This window comes from Alexandromys fortis, unplaced genomic scaffold (genome assembly GCF_014885135.2).
Source record: "Alexandromys fortis isolate MF-2015 unplaced genomic scaffold, M_Fortis_MF-2015_v1.1 scaffold_47, whole genome shotgun sequence".
Classification (NCBI taxonomy): domain Eukaryota; kingdom Metazoa; phylum Chordata; class Mammalia; order Rodentia; family Cricetidae; genus Alexandromys; species Alexandromys fortis.
The window spans coordinates 11,323,954-11,340,975 of NW_026067957.1; the positions used below are offsets into that span (position 1 = coordinate 11,323,954).

The 17,022-nt window shown below is 37.8% G+C and overlaps 1 pseudogene; it reads right to left on the reverse strand.

The window, feature by feature from the left end:
- Window positions 1-15,523: 15,523 nt before the first annotated feature.
- On the reverse strand, window positions 15,524-16,405 carry LOC126507746 (60S acidic ribosomal protein P0-like; annotated as a pseudogene).
- Window positions 16,406-17,022: the final 617 nt, after the last annotated feature.

Below are 17,022 nucleotides of genomic sequence, written 5' to 3' on the forward strand. Positions count from 1 at the left end.
AGCCTGGTATGATAATTCAGTGTGACTCAGCTTTGCTGACCCACCCACAAAGTGAAACATTAGTATTCAGCTACCATAGACTAGTCTTCACGTGGCCTACACAAGGTATGTGTATGTCAATGGCAGGTTGAAATACATATCCATCGCTGGTTTCATTAACTATAGACTCAACAATGTTGTTATAATGAGAAACAAGGGGGAAGGTTTATTAGATTATTTGTAGAACTTTCGGGTAGAAACATGTCTTGATTGACTTTAACATAAAATTAATGACCAATTTTATTCATTATTCTTTACTGATATAATAATAGTTCCCAATGTTTTGGAGTTCAGAGAAAAGAGCTGAGGATTGTTTTTTTAAAAAAACAAGCTTTTCTGGTGAGATTATGTAAAAATTCATCTTCTGCTGATTAGACAATTAGGGAGTTGTAGTCTCACTGACCTGATGCCATAGTTATCCTTGGAAGCCACAATATTTCAAGGTAGATTTCTGCTTGACCAAGTGTGTATTCTAAAAGTCTAACTTGATTTTTATTCTCTCACTACTTCCCCCGTATTTAATTTTGAGCAATTAGAAAGAAAGCTTTTATATGACCTACTTGTAAAAAATGGCAATCTTCAGCCTAACAATCAATTAAGTTTCTTTTCTCCATGTTTATTTATTTAATTTTGTGTGCTTTCTCATCAAACAAGCAATTAAACCAAACATTGATAACAATTACACAGGATCAAATATGAACTCAAAAATGATCTTATGCACAGCTCAGATAAAAGAAATAGTCATAATGAAATATACTTAAGAAAACCTTGAATAAATCATTAGCTTTATTTAAAAGGAGCTTTAAATTTCCACCATAGCGGGAACATATGCAGCCTGAGAATATAAGCAAAATAGGTGAAAAAGGAATCAATAGAGTTTCTTTTGATTTTGGAATTTCAGTGGATGTATGATCATGAGTGCATTCTTTTAAAAATATTTCTTTAAAGATAAGCAAATCATTTTCCCTATGCCGCTTCCTTTCTCCACGCCTATCCTCACCTTTGAAGTAATTTTTCTATATCAACAATAAGTATATGTTTTAGTCATATATATTTAACAAACTCAGCCCTTCAAGATGTATTTATATCTGAGAAAACTGAATTGACTCTGGTTTGTTCTGACCCAATTTGACACTCCATTCAAGTGTCTCTTTTTAAGCTACACTATTTACTAAATGACATCTCTGCTAACCTAAAGGAAAATATCTGTTCTTCAAATATTGTCATTGCCACGCTTTACAAAGATTTGATTGTACCACGTTAGGAAAACAGTGTCAGAATTGCCATCAAACTTTCTCCCACTGTAATAAGGGAATACAAAAATGAACTTTGAGTGATGAAATGGCTTGGAAGCAAATTAATGCAATCAAGTCATTAGCGGCAACTCTGTCCATATCTGTTAAATATTTTCAAACTCCTCTAAAGAAACACACCCAGAAGGCAAACTAACAGTGAATGGAAAGAAAATGGCCAGCAGCATGCGTTGCTTGTTATTTGAATGGAAAGTAATTTATCGTGTCTGAAATAAAAGCTGTTTATTCTTGTGTTTCACTGTCTGCAACAATCTTTACCATTTATCTGTGAAAAAGTGAGAAACTGTACCGTTATTAGCATATGAATACTTGACACATCAAATTGGCTGTACAATAACAGAAGGGCATTTGCTATTGGTGTATGCAACAGACAAAGCAGCCATTTTGAAAAAAATTGAAATAGTGTGGGTTAGTTAACCCTTTCCTTCTCTTTTAGTTTTCTTGATGCTGACCAGAACAGTCTGGCAGTTAGCGTCAGAATTTTTATTTATTTTTTTTTACAGCAAAGAAAAGTAATCAGGGGCCATTATGTATGTGGCAATTATATTGATACATTCACTCTACTTGAAAAACAGAAGCGGAGTGATAATAAAGGGGTTTGTGCGAGCGTGTGTACATGCATGTGCAGAGTGGGGGAGTGCGCGAGTCTGGCAGTGTGCAGAGGGTCCAGAAATGAAACAATGCAGACGTACAGTTTTATTTCATGGCAACAACGTAGTGGTCCTTGGGTCAGATGTGTGAAACTATTTCTCAAAGAAGCCGCATACATAATTGAAGTCCGCTGAAGGGCTCCCCGTTGAAGTTGCCAGGCTGCATTCATTTCAAAAGCACAGCCATTTGTTATCAAATTTAAATTAACTCTCTGTACACTGAACTTGAGTTTTAGAGCCCTGCTCTCTTACAATGGTTAAAATAATTGAGAAAGTGAGAAACATGTATCTGGAGAGTGGAAATGCCAGTCCTCACAAGGGACTACAGTGGTTCCTGGGTAGGCCTGTGCGCAGCAGCCTTTGGAGATTAAACGAAGAAAACCCTATCTGTAGTTACCTGTAACAACTCTGTATCTTGCCATGTAGTTTCTGCACAGATCCAAATTTGCTGTCGAATCTTTTTGACCTGAATCTGTACTTCAAGTAAATCTTTGCCTTCATGGGGGTAGTAACCTTATTTCTCATCTCTAATATCCCAAATTGACTGTTCTTTTCTGGAAAATTTAGAGAAAGATCACTTAAAGTAGCACAAAACATAAAATTGTTTAAATCAGTAGTTGACTTCAGTTCTTGGCTGTTACATAACATTCCCCCAATTTATGTAGATTTATATACTATCTTACACAGAGTTTACATCAGCGTATTTTTAAGGGGTAAACAATCAACCAATACGTGTAAACTTAGTTGCTTTGAGATCTTCTCGTGCCCATATGAAGGAGTAGTATGTGTGCCTGCTTTTCCACAGATGCGATCCAGCACAACGGCCCACTGCGGACAGCTCTGAACCTATAAAAATGTTTAACATTGTTCCCTTACTAGGAGTTAGTAAAATCCATTGTGGAACAGACTTTCATTTCTTTTAAACCGCATGCATAGAACCATAGCCCAGTCTGCTTATGCCTTTCCCATTTTCTGTTTCGAAACACAAAGCTAGAGGTTTGAATCACCATCCCTTCAGCCTTGTAATACACTGATTTCCTATTATCAAGAGAACCTATCTTCAATGTAATGAAATAACTTTTTTTCTGGAATGTGTAACAAAATTGACTTTGAAGGCAATAAAAAGAAGGGGAAAAAGACAAAACAAAGCAAAACAACAGGAAAAAATGAAATCCTGAAACACCGTTAAAAGATATGACATGAACAGTGATCTTCCAAATAGTCACAGAAAGATGTACATAGCAGACAGAGGATCATGCTCTGGTGTCAGAAGACCCAACACAGATGGAGTACTACTCACACCACAAAAAGGAATTATTCACCTACAGCAGCCTCTAATAACAATATAACAATTGTTGCACAGTATGACAGTAAGAAAGTACAGAAATTATAGCTTAAAGTTTCTCCAAAATTGTTTGAAACATATGAAGGGCACCTGCATGTTGAGTTTTCTCTTCTTCTAACACTTTATTTGAAACCCACAAACTATTTGCTTAAGGTTCTCTGCAGCCACCAACACTACAGATTAATGTGTTCTACAAAGCGCTTTTTGCTTCCTTTCTGGTGGAAGGAATGTACTCTACTTGTGTATCCATGACAACACCGCAACATGTCAGAGAAGTAGAACTTTCTCTATTATTTTGTAACTGTAATATGAAATTAAAAGTAAGAGGTTAAACTTATTAAATATGAGCTTCCTTTCAAAAGATAAAACATAAAGCCTCTGGGAACATATGAGAGTTGCTGGTAGTGGTACATTCCAGCTATTTTGAAGCTTTATCTAAATCTGTAAACTGAACATAAATAGCTATGAATAGTGGAACAAGGAGGACAGATGAAAAATGCTCGCATATTTTTGTATTATAATGACTCATCAACCATACTAGTTTCATATAAGATAAATATCACATCATTTACTTTTTAAAGGAATTACCTTATTTTTTCTTTAGTAAAGTCCTTTTAAAATAAAACTTAGAGATTCTTTGTTATTAATCTTTGTGTATTAATACTTAGAAGTCATTCATGACCAGGAACTCATTTGGTTAATGATATTTTATTTAAACATTTAAATTAATGTACAGAGCCAAAATTTTTGAACAATTTAGAAAAATTCTCTTTTTAATTGGTAATTTCTTTATTATTCTGAAGAATATTTTGAAGTTCGTAAATATTTAAGCAGATCTAAGAATTGTATAAAAAGTTGGGATTCTTTTCCCTTTAATGGGTAGGATTATTTGTCTACTCTAGCAAGAAAATACTGCATTTATGGTTCTACACTGAAATTTTCAAAATGTGCCAAGATTCCCTGAATCTGAAATTAACATTTGAACTCAAATGGTTTGTCTCATTAGATAAATTTGTCATTTATCATATGAATAAGCTTCAAGATGACTAGAAATCCAAACATCTCAAAGCCTTGGTTCATCTATTTTGTACTTGGATTTTCTTGATGTGCACTGTCACTGAAAACATCTGTGAGTAGGGAAACTACTACGACACGACTGGAAATTTTCTCATCAGCATTGACTGCGGAGTAAGCGAGCACACTGGAAAAGAACAATGAAAAGTAATCCTCCCCTCTTTCCTCCACTTCTCTATTGCTCCCACCTTTTCACTTTCTCAGCTTCTGATCCGCTAGCATCTCCATTCTGCGACTTGTGAGTTAAGCCAAACAACTCCCATGCAGTACACTGTGGAGAAACTGTGGCACCCATATGGTCGTGGACGGCTTTGGTAAACAGATGCATTTGCGGGCATTGGACAGCATGCCGGGAATGAGCGATTCCATTTTGGGGAAGGAGGTGGGAAGTGCTTAACCACCTACAGATGTTTTGCAGCAGTGCTGAAGAACAGCAGTCAGAGCTGCAAAATGTGTAATTTGGACATTTTCCAGGTTTCCTGTTTTTTAATAAAAAAGATAACAGCTTTCCTATTCATCTCTTTTGAGAAAATTTACAGTCGTTTCCCAGTCCGGCCCCATTCTGAAGTAAGGACAAAGGACTGAACCTGACTGAAGCCGTCCATCTGGTCCATAACAGTAATGTTATAATGGGTGCTGTCTGTTTATGCCATTGCTCATGTGTGCCCAGGGGACTGGAACTATTTAATTCACTGATTTCACAGCTCTGTTGTGTGTCACAAAAGGTTAAAAAAAAATCCAACACACTTTTTAGCACCCTGTTTACAAGGACTCCCTGTAAATCTAACTGAAGTAACAGATTCCCACCCTGCCCCCCACGCCCGTCCCCTTGGCTAATTCAGATAACAGGTAATAGACGGAAACTTGCACCGTTGACTTGCTCTGTGCAAATAGTGGGGATTGTAAATCTGCTGTGAATGTTACTTTCAAAGACCACAGATTCCAAAAGTAGATTTGAAAAGAAAGATGTTTGCCTTTAAGATTTTCGGATTAGACAACTCTGTTTTCCCAGAAGTCCAAGAATTAACGCCATAGATTAGAAGCGAGTTAATGAAAACTGCAGAGGAAGACTGACGACTTCTATTCCTCTTCAGTGGGCAGGGGACTGAGCAGTCCCACACAGCTGGTCCGCGCTGGGGTTTTGCCAAGGCCCTAATGAAGCCTGTTCACTCCAGGGCATTTTACGGGATAGATATTGGTGGCCAAGAAATACACACTTGGGGGCAACTCTGAGGTCTTCTCAGGGGCACTGATGTAGGATGTTTAAACTGCCGTTTTTGTTTGCCTCCGGAGAGAAAATGGAAACGGGAAGTTGATGGAATTTCTCTGTTCCCCATCAAAAAGAGTTCTCAATGGAAGTGTTTCAGTGTACAACATCCTTCCTGATGCCCGTGATGACGATGCACTTCTGTAATATTTTGGAGAGCCAAAACGCTAACTATCGACTTATAACTGTCCCCTTCATTTTGATACCGTTAATCAAATTCAACTCCAACTAAGATACTTTCACATACTCCCTTGAAACTGAGCTTGTGGGTGAACAGGCGTAAAGTCAGCGAGGAGATTCTCTTATTTATTTATTTATTTATTTATTTATTTATTTATTTATTTATTTTCGAGACAGGGTTTCGCTGTGGCTTTGGAGCCTGTCCTGGAACTAGCTCTGTAGACCAGGCTGGTCTCGAACTCACAGAGATCCGCCTGCCTCTGCCTCCCGAGTACTGGGATTAAAGGCGTGTGCCACCATCGCCCGGCAAGATTCTCGTTTTTAAAAGAAAGAGTAATAGCTGTTTTTCTTCACAAGATGGAAAGACGTGGATGTTGTAAGAATCTTTGAAGACACCAATTATAACTTAAGAGATGTCATTGCTCGCTTGTCAGCCAGCACTTTCCACTCTGCTCACTCCTAGCTTTTCTCTGGAATCTGCTGTCTACTCAACACTGATTCTAAGTGAGGCTAGGATCAGCTCAAGAGATGTGCTCTTTTCCAAATTGAATTTGGGAAAAAGCATGGATTAAATCCCCTTCTTTGAACTATTACTATTTTCTTTTATGTAGCGAAGATCCGTTCCAATATATTATCATGTCTGAAAATAATTTAATTCACATATTCTGATATCAAGAACCCTAGAATACTGTAGCATGATTTCTAGTTGGTCGTACTGAAAGCCCGAAATCAGATTTCATGGGGCGAGTTCTGAAGGTAAAGTTCAGGGGCAGCTGGTACAGTAAGGAGGAAAGCAGCAGGCAGGACCATTTCTATTGTATCGATATCCAGTAGACTTGCAACCCAGACTGGTTACAACAGAAAAGCAAATACAAAATACTTCTTGACCAGAGATTCTTTAAAGAATTGGCATTGTAGCTGTTGTGAGTTTAGGTCTTAGAATCTTAGAGTCAGCAGGCAAAATGCTGATTTTAAATATAAAACAATTTATCAGCTCTTTCAGTCAGATAAACCTGAATTTATAATTCATTTATTGAAAATATTGATTATGGCTTTTCTGTTAAAATTTATAGGCTTTCATTCAATATTTTGACTTCTTAAAAATATTAAACTAAAGGGTGGGTCCTGCTCCATGATAAAATGCTCCTCTACCATATCCAAGTCCCATGGGTTCATTCCATAAAGGCACAACACATCAAATCAGACAGGCAAGATGCAGAGATAAGTCATGCTTCTAGAAACTGAAGTTTAAGGAACCAACAAGAAATCTTGGATTGGGTGTAATCCCATCTCTTGACAGATGAAGACAGGAGGACTAGGGACCATCTATTTAAAAAACAAGAAAGGGAAGGAGGGAGGGAGAGAAGAAAGGAAAAATCTAAAGAAAGACATAAGTTTCAAACTAATTTAGCTCAAATGTTTAGATATGAAGTAAACTAACAGGAAACTCCTAATCTCTTATTTTTAAAATGTAAAGATTTTTATGGGAATTCTATGATGGAAGACATGTTGTGTGAGAATAGATACTTTTTGTAATTGATGTTCAGGATAATCGACAGTTTGTGTTGTCAACTCAACTTCTGACACTAGGCTGAAAAGAAATTTAGGTGTCTAGTCAACAGAACGTGACAACAACAATAGCATTTCACAGATCTTTGTCATTCATGAAGAAAAAAGATCCAATTGGAAAAATTTATGAATTCTCTTACCCCAATAAAAGGCCTTCGTATGTAACTATTACTATTATCTTTCTGATATTGTACTGAAAATGAAACTCATTCACCAATTCTCTGAAGGCAATTTCTCTTTACCTCAAATAAATCTTTCTTATAGACCATATAAACAGAAATGAACTGGTTTGTAATGTTTCCATTTGTTTTCCTACAGAATAAACTCATTATAGTCAGTCCATTAGAAAATGATATTAAAGGATTTAATTGCCTGTGCATATTAAATATGCTTAAATTTAGGAAAATAAACATTTTGAATAAATATTCTGAAATAATAGACATGTTGGCAAGAGCTCACTGATAATATTTAAGGTAACGTGCACTCCAACACAAGTCTGTATGGAACCCTCTGAGAAGTGTGAGGAGCCCAGAGCCAGAGTCAAAGCTAAATAAGAGCAAAACTCCATTTTAGAGAGCACATGTGGCATTGCTAATAGATTTTCAATGGCAATTTAGTTTATTTAGACAGTTTCTTTGGATGAAGTGTTGCTTTATGGTAATAAGGATGGATTTACCACAATTGACATGCTTGGTGTCTTCTGGGCAGCATTTATCCCAAGGGAACATATGTGTTGACCTTGTGTCCTTACACTTTCAGGGTAACATGTTTCAAAACTGTCTAATTGACAGCTGCTTGTCATGAAAGTTAACAGGACATGAGGACTTAAGTTCAAAATTTCGCACTAATTAGGAGCAAATGCAAAACTAGTGGCCAAGTAAACTAGTAGCTGAGTCTCTAAATCCTAACGGTGCTGAGAAAGTCATCATGCTCCTGGTTCAGCTTTCCCAAAGGTTCTAGCATTTAGGCAGCAGCAAGAAGGAAACTGAAACAATTTGAAAGTCAGGCAAGTTCTTGATGCAAACCCTGTGTTGATTCTTATACAGCATCTATACAGATTTGTCTGATAATTTTATGACAATGGAACAAACCTGTGAGAACAAAATCTGTCTGGCTAGAAAACTAAAGTCAGGATGAGTCACGTAAGGTTTGCTTTGTTGTTTGTTTTCAGCAGGAAAATGAGTGATTATTTCAGTTCTAATTTTCTCTCTATGTGTGTCTTTTTTTCCAGTTTTTATATAAACAAAATAGCTAAGTAGAAAGCTTTCTGAAGTTCAGTGAACCCCTTTTATCACTTCTAACATGTCCAATTCAATAGGTAGACATTTCTAAGACATAAGGATGCTGGGTCCAGAAGTCCACAGTGCTCCTTTGAGTTATTTATTGCTGAGTGGTTTTCTATGCCCTTACCATGAATTTGCTGTATCACACATCTCCTAGTGGGTACACTCTAAGATGCCTAAAATCCTTGAAATGTTGTGCTGATTTGATTGGTGTGGCTTCCTTGGGCTCTGTCCCCTCCATGCCAGCAGCAATGTAGCCACAGAGCCTCTGTCAAGATGGTACCAAACCGTACCTCCTAAACTTTCCCAAACAGACATACCAAGTAGGGACCAAGTGCTCAAACCTGAGACTACGGGGACGCATTTCTTTCTTTCTTCTTCTTTTTTTGTTTTTGTTTTTCGAGACAGGGTTTCTCTGTGGTTTTTTGGAGCCCGTCCTGGAACTAGCTCTTGTACACCAGGCTGGTCTCGAACTCACAGAGATCCGCCTGCCTCTGCCTCCCGAGTGCTGGGATTAAAGGCGTGCGCCACCACCGCCCGGCTTGAGGAGACACATTTCTTACTTTAAACCATCACAATGGGCAATGTTCACATTTTATAGCTTCGTATAGGCGCTATTAAAGGTTATTGGCTTTACTCTGAATTTAATGGAAATGCATTGACAGGTGGTTATGACATTTGGCTTTGAAAAGATCATTGGGATACCCTTTAGAGGATACACAGTAAAGGTGGGAGATGCAGAAGGCTTGATTTGAGCTGTGAGTGGTGACGTGCGAGTGGAAAGGCAAGAGTTAACAGTGACACAATGGCATGCTCTCATTACTGTCAGTAGCTCTGCAGCTGTGTATGACCTCATTCAGAAACAACGTCCAGCCTGCATTTGAGATTGCTGTGATTGTGCGTCCAGTGCCAAAGGACCCATGGAGGCCCTGCAACTGGCTGGGTTAGTCTTCTGGAAGCAGATGGGCCTCTGTATGTATACCGGAGACGCTTTTGCAAATTTCAGTGGAGCCTGTACTCAGAGAATGATACCCAGGATTGAGATTGCAACTCCTTTTGCATTTAAAAAAAAATAGGCCTTGTGGATTTTCTTGGACTAATATAATATTTGTCTCGTTTAGAAATAGGGGCAGATGTCCATCAAGAACTTTCTATGTATTCTGACCCGTAATTTTATCATCTGTCCTTGCTTTTTGGGCAAGCAGGATCCTGGCCATAGTGGAAAATCCAGGACCCATATTTATCTACTAAAATGTCAGATAACTCCAACCAAAGAACTTGAAATCACTGGGATGCAGAAAGTGAGGCTTTCCCCCTCAGTCTTTTATGAGTTCTCCAAGAAAGGTAAGTTAAAGTCTTTAGAAAAAGACAGTTTTGCTCATGATGCTGACTCTTTCCCAGCAGTTTCGTCCCATTCCTCTTTCATGATTTCTGACTTCCTCACTGGGATGTAGGATTTCTTTCCTTTTCCCCTTTTCCTCCAAGGACGTATTATTTGAATGCTTTTTGTTAAAAAAATGAAACTTTTGCTACAAGTAGTGGAAAGCCACAGATTGAATAGTTTCTGAACAATGAAGGCCTTTTATGTGACTTTTCAGAGATCAGCAAAGACAGTTTGAGAACTATGACTACATGCCCATCTATGTATGCAGGTACAGAGTCAGTGCTCCCAAGGTAACCTTCCAGCAACACACAAAATGGTCTCCTTAGGGTTAAACCTCAGGAACATGTTTTCTCTCTTTTCCCACCACTCTGATTTTTGGTGATAGTCACATGTGAAATTCTACACAGGAAGATCCATTTCTATTAGTCTATATATCACCATCAGGCTGTGACCTACTGGTAAGGTTCTGACATCTTTCTCCTTCAACAGCTACAAGGTGTCTCCCTGACTCTGCCTGCTCTCTCTATATGTCTTTGTTTGGATTTCCTACCTGGCTTTATTCTCCTTTATCCATTAGCCAATGAAAGCAATACATATACAGAAGGACTTCCCATATCATCTTCCCTTTTTCTGTCTAATTAAAAAGGAAGGTTTTAACTTTAACATATTAAAATTATATATACAAAATAGTTATCAAGAAAGAATTATAGTTACAATAATTAGTTCATTTATATTTGGCAAATTAAGGAAAATATTCTATCATCTATCTTATCTTTGTGAGTCTAAAGTTTTATATCTAATTTATCCTTTATCATAATTAAGGGCAACTATAACTATCTATCTTTAAATCTTCAAAGACCTGTGAAGGGAAATAATATTACTTAAGTAAACAGGAAGTGCATTGTAAGGAACTTCCAAAGTTATAGAATTGACACAGACATTTTGCTGCCTGGACAGTCACCCAAATTTCTTCTATAACATTGGGGCATCCATCTTCAGCCTACAGGCTGACAGTATCTGGCACCCAACTGTCTAGGACTATCCCGTGTGGCCTGCCACCCACTTAGGGCCCGGAGTCAGGAGGAACATAGCTGTGAGGATGCCTGAAGCTCATCACTTCCCGCTTGGGCAAGCAGCAGGATCAGTTCTGCTGTGTGTGTACGGTAGGAGAGCATGACGGATTCCTGCTGCCCTACACGGAGACAATTCCAGGCCGATCAGCATGCAGCATGGCAGACTTAGTTTTTATTCAGACTAAAAGGGTTTATGTGCTACACAGTGCTTCCCAGAGTTGAGATGGTGAGCATGGCTCCCACCCAGTAGTTCCAGAGCTGGCGGTAAACATACCTCTTCCATATTGAAAGGCCAAGAGAGGTGAACCCTGCATCAGGGCTGCCGCATCAACACCGCTTTCCATTTTAAAATGTTCCCTGTCAGAAAAGGATTTCAGATGCACAATAGGACAGATTCGGACATAAAAGACCTTGAAACGAGACACAGTGTGTTTAAAAAATGTATGTAGGCTCGGGAGAGAGAGTATAGACAGTTATAATACAAAAGAGTACAGGCAGTCATAGATTAAAGAGTAAAGATAATAAAATAAATATTAAACTTGTAGAAAAAGTAAAAGAGTAAAAAATAAGCCACATAAAGATGAAAAATACAGAGTCTGGATTATGTGTATTATTGCGTTTTCTTTAAATTGTTTGACTGTGAATGAGCTAAATACAGAGAGACATCACATTGTACAGGTTGCTAAGTTAAACCAACATAAAAGTATCTTGACTTCAAAATTTGAGTCACAGGATGTGTTACTTTAGAAAAGATGTTTTGCTTTTGTTTCCACAGAAGATAAAACCTGTGGATTCCTTCCACGCTAATGTGGTTTGATGGAATAAGATCCCTTGAAATGTCTCTCTGAACCCTAAAAACACTTCACCCAATAAGCATCAGGAAGCTGATTGCTTTATAAATGTTTGCTTTCATTTAAAGGAGGTTGATTTATATGAGATTAATGGTCACAGTCAATTTATTTCTAAAAAGAAAAACAAATATAGATATAAAGATGAGTATTTTACATTGGTATGGACATTGGTCTATTGACACAAATTTAAGGTCGATTTGCTACACTGTGGGTATGTATTTCTGCTCTTGTTTAAGGCATTGTGTTTGTGCAGCTTATTTAAAATGTAATGTACAATTAAGAAATATATATTAACACATAGCCATTTATAATAGTCAAACTTGTAGTCTTGTCAGTTAGGTTTTCTAGCTGCTTACGGATATATTTCATATGGATAGGTATTCTTAAAATCTTTCAAAAACCTACAGAATATGTTGTTTAAAATGATTTAAGAACTTATGACTTTTCCTGACAATGAGACACATCTGTTCCTGGCAGCACCAATCTACTTCAGTGATGGGCATTGAAGGGCTCCTTATTGAGTTGGTTAGCCATTTGGGCAAGGAACTGCTCTTGCCTGGACTGCTTGATGGTATGGTATGTAAACTAGACATGGAGTACCCACAGAAAAGTGACTTTCCAAAGGATGGAATGTTCCTTCTTCACAGAAGAGACTGCCAGACATTCTGCAGGACACGGCGAAAGTGACTATAAACTGTCAACACAGGCAAAACTACCTTTCAAATTTCTTGCTTCATGTAAATGTCTGCCAGATACTATGGGCCTGTATGAAGATGGATGCCCCAACATCACAGAAGAAATTTGAATAACTGTCCAGGCCACATATGTCTCTGTCAATTCTAGAACTCTGAAAGTTGCTTACAATGCACATCCTTTACTTAGATTAAAAACTGAAGGCTCAAGGCTCAATGGGTAGAGGTACCTGCTGCCAAGCTTTATAACCTGGATTTGACCCTCAGGATCCATGTGGTGGAATGAGAGAATACAGGACACCAGTAAGGTGTCCTCTCAACTGAGAAGCAGCAAAGTATACCCTCACCTGTGAACACATACACAAGTAAATAAATATGTGATAATTACAAAAAAACAGCCTAGCGTCAGGAAAAATAAGTTCATAGCTGCAGGAAGGAGAGAAGGAAAGGAGAGAAAGAGGGAGAAAAGGGAGGGGGGAAGAGGAGAAAAGAGAAAGAGAGGGAGAGAGAGTAATATTAACTTGGGAAAAGTTGACAATCACTAGAATGGAAAAAATTGAGATATTAAAAAAAGACATTCTGAAGACAGACTCAGCCATTCTGACTGATTAGGTGAGGGAGATGAAAGGAACGGTTCTGCTCTAATTAGATGGTGCTCAGCTAATACGGTATGAAAAAGAGCAAAGAAGCAGGCCCAGGTTTAGGAGAAGATGAGTTAACATTTGAACACTGAATTTTATACATCAGAGGGACATGAGAAAAACCCAGTAGGCAGTTGGATATGAGTACGGCATATGGGTCAAACAGATCTTAGCTAAAAGTACAAATTTGTGAATTAGCATATTGGTGGTATGTCAAGAAGATTATAACATTGTATAGAACAAGGGAAAACGTCTTATCTTGTGAACTAGCTTAAATAGTGTGGAAACTTTGTGGTCTGCACCCAAGGGCATATTCTTGGAGTTAGTGCACAAATTTTATATTCTCAGTGACTCTTGGGGAATTAAAAAAATTGAGAAACTACTGATATAAAGTAAGGAAAAGGGGAACATCTGATGCAAGATACTGAAGCATATAAATTATAAAAAATGATCTTAAAGGGATACTGAGCAAGAATGACAAAATATATGCAAGTAAATCTAAATTCATATGTCACAGGATGACATGATGATATGTATCAGGTATGATTGTTGTACTGATGGCAAATATTGACAAATGATCAAGTAAGGATATGGGATTGCCTTTGGGAGGTTACTGTGAGTTTGACAAGAACAATTAAATGTATCATAAATTTATACGTTAAGAAATAAGAAGTGAAAGATAAGATCTCAGCCAAGTTTACCATAATCAAATTCTGGTCTTTAGTTTATCAATAACCAGGATTAACTTCATGTTTTTTTTAATGGATAAAACAGAGACTAGAGAGATGGATTTGTTGATGAAATGCTAGGTATATAAGCATAAAAACCTTGGTTCAAATCCCCATTCCCCATGTGAAAAGCTGGACTTGATGGCATACACCTGTAATCCCAGTCAGTGTATGGAGACAGACAAGAGAATCCCTGGAGTTCATACCTGTACCCACATAAATACATGCATACATGTGCACACCACACATCAAAACAAGGAAGGAGGAGAGAATATATTTTTAGTGTTTCTCATACCCTTCCTTATTTCATCATCCTCAGAAACTTTATTTCCCATTATTTTTTAGTGAGGTTTTTTTTTTGCTCTCTAATAAAGAAATGTTATATGGAAGACCTCCACAGTGAAAGGTTTTCATCTTATACAGAAGCCAAAGCAGGGGAATTCACGGGGCCTACATGAGAAACTTTCAAATTCAATCTTCACAGCTATGGGTTGACTCTTAAGAGTGCTGAACTAAATTTAGTCATATGGAGAGACCATATTAGTTAGAGAACAACACAATACTACAGTTACAAAGAGTTTGAGCCTTCTAGCCTAAAGATAGGGCTATATTGAAAACACATCAAACTTCTTTTTGTAATTATTCACTAATGGCTCTACCAGGAAAGAATCCTGGTAGATCATAAAATTGACAGATTTTTTTTCCTGAAATAAGATTTCACTGTGTAGCTCAAATTAATGGTGAACTCAATATCTTCTTGCCTTAGCTTCTCAGGTGCTGATATTATAAATGTATACCACCATACTAAATAAAAATTTTGTGAATTATTGCTTATAAAGCCCTTTAATTGAAGGATTGAAAAATATAATGTTTTCTCTTTGAAAAAGTGTGTAAGGCAGAGCCTAAACCACTTCAGCCCTCTGTGTACACATAGCTCATGTTGTAGCTGTTCTTCCTATCTTTTACATGCCCATTTTGCTCTGTTGTCGCCAGTGACTATCAAGAGTAGGGTTGTATCTTTTTGTCTCTCCAGTAACTGCAACGTTAAACTGCATTAAATGAACAAATTTTAACTATTTATCCAACTACATCTTAATCTCATTTTGAATTTTCATTTGTGCAACAATTGTTGAAACTATCTGTTGTCTTATGATTAAAGACAACTATTTTCCCATAATACATTTGAAACATTACTAATAAGATGATGGAAAGGAAAATGTCACAACTCATTTGAAATGCACAGTGTAAATAAGTAGCAGTTAAATCATAGGCATTAAATGTTGCACATATGTCTAGTAATAACATGAATGCTTTCCATAGAATCTGAAACATTGACAAGGGAATTATTATGTCATTAGATTTTTTTAAATAGAAACAAACTTTTATTTCCATGTTTCTAAAATTAAGCTGACTGAGCTGGTTGCTTTTAGTGGATCAGTCAGAGACCTTTTCTGGGGCTGCAGAAGCAACGGTGGTGGTAGCAGCCACAGGGGAAGCAGCTACAAAAGCAGATGGATTAGCCAAGACCTCGACCTTTTCAGAAAGTGGGAAGCTGTACTCAGTCTCCACAGGCAAAGCCAGGACCCACTTGGACCACAGTCAGGAAACCAATCTGCAGAGGTGTGTAATCAAGATAACAGTCAGGTAACCAATCTGCTCACAAACATCAGTAACATTTAGGACATCCTCTAGGAAGCGAGAATGCCCAGTCTACTCTGCAATGTCAAGCTCTTCTGGGTTGCTAATGCTGCCATTGCCAAATACCTGATGGATGATCAACCCAATGGAGAAGGAGAGATGTTTAGCACGTTCAGCCATGTGGCTTCACTGGCTCCTACTTTGTCTCCAATTTTGATCAGCAGTGCATCACTCAGAATTTTAATGGCATCTCTGGAGATTTTAATGATGGCACCTAAAGCCTGGAAGAAAGAAGTCTATCTACTCAGGCCCCAGATCTATGTTCTGGGCTGACACAATGACTTAACCCAGAGTGATGGCAACAGCATGGGCTGCAGCCAACACCTTATTGGCCAGCATCATGTCTCTAATCTCAGTGAGGTCCTATTCAGTGAACACAAAGCCCACATTTCCCTGAATATGATGTAACAGTTTATCCCAAGCTGGGATGTTTTCCAGATGACTTGTTCTTGCCCATCAGTACCACAGCCTTCCCTCACAAGGATATGTGGATCTGCTGCACCTGCTTGGAGCCTACATTGTCTGTTCCTGGGAAGAAGCATTTCGGCTAATCAGCAGAAGTTGGATGATCTTAAGGAAGTAGATGGACTTCCATGTTGCCCTGTCTTCTGTGGGCATCACAGTGGTACATTAGAGATTGCCACACAGGGTTTAAAGACATTGTCACCCTAGTGAGATACCAGGTGAGAAAGGGGGTTATTATGATGTTTTAAGGCTAAAACAGCCTAAAATCGGTTTGCAGTCACCTACATTAAACACAGAAAAGAAAACCATGAATTTGTAAAAAACCGTTCTACTGATAGAAGACCACACAGCTTCAAAGCTTGCCATTGGACGGTTGAAGAGTGATTGGGATGAGTAAAGCAAGGGGAAGAACCAAGATGTCTGCTAAAGTAGATATGCCTTTTATGGCTCTTTAGTGGACCTTCCCAGTAATAAATTTTTGCTATATTGAAACAGAGCCCAGCAAACAACCTTAAAGCACCGGAAAAGAAACAGTACATGCACACACCACTGGAAGAGTCACTGGATCTGAAATATATTTGGGCATCTCTACCTGCATTCATGACATAATGGCATAGAGAATCTTTAAAACTGTGTTCAAATTATAATACTTTATTTGAAAGAAGAGACCCTACTTACATATCCAAAAACTTTTAATATGGAAATGTTTTGGATTATTATGAAAAACAAAAGTTACATAACGTATACCTCATAATCTTCAGATTTTTAAG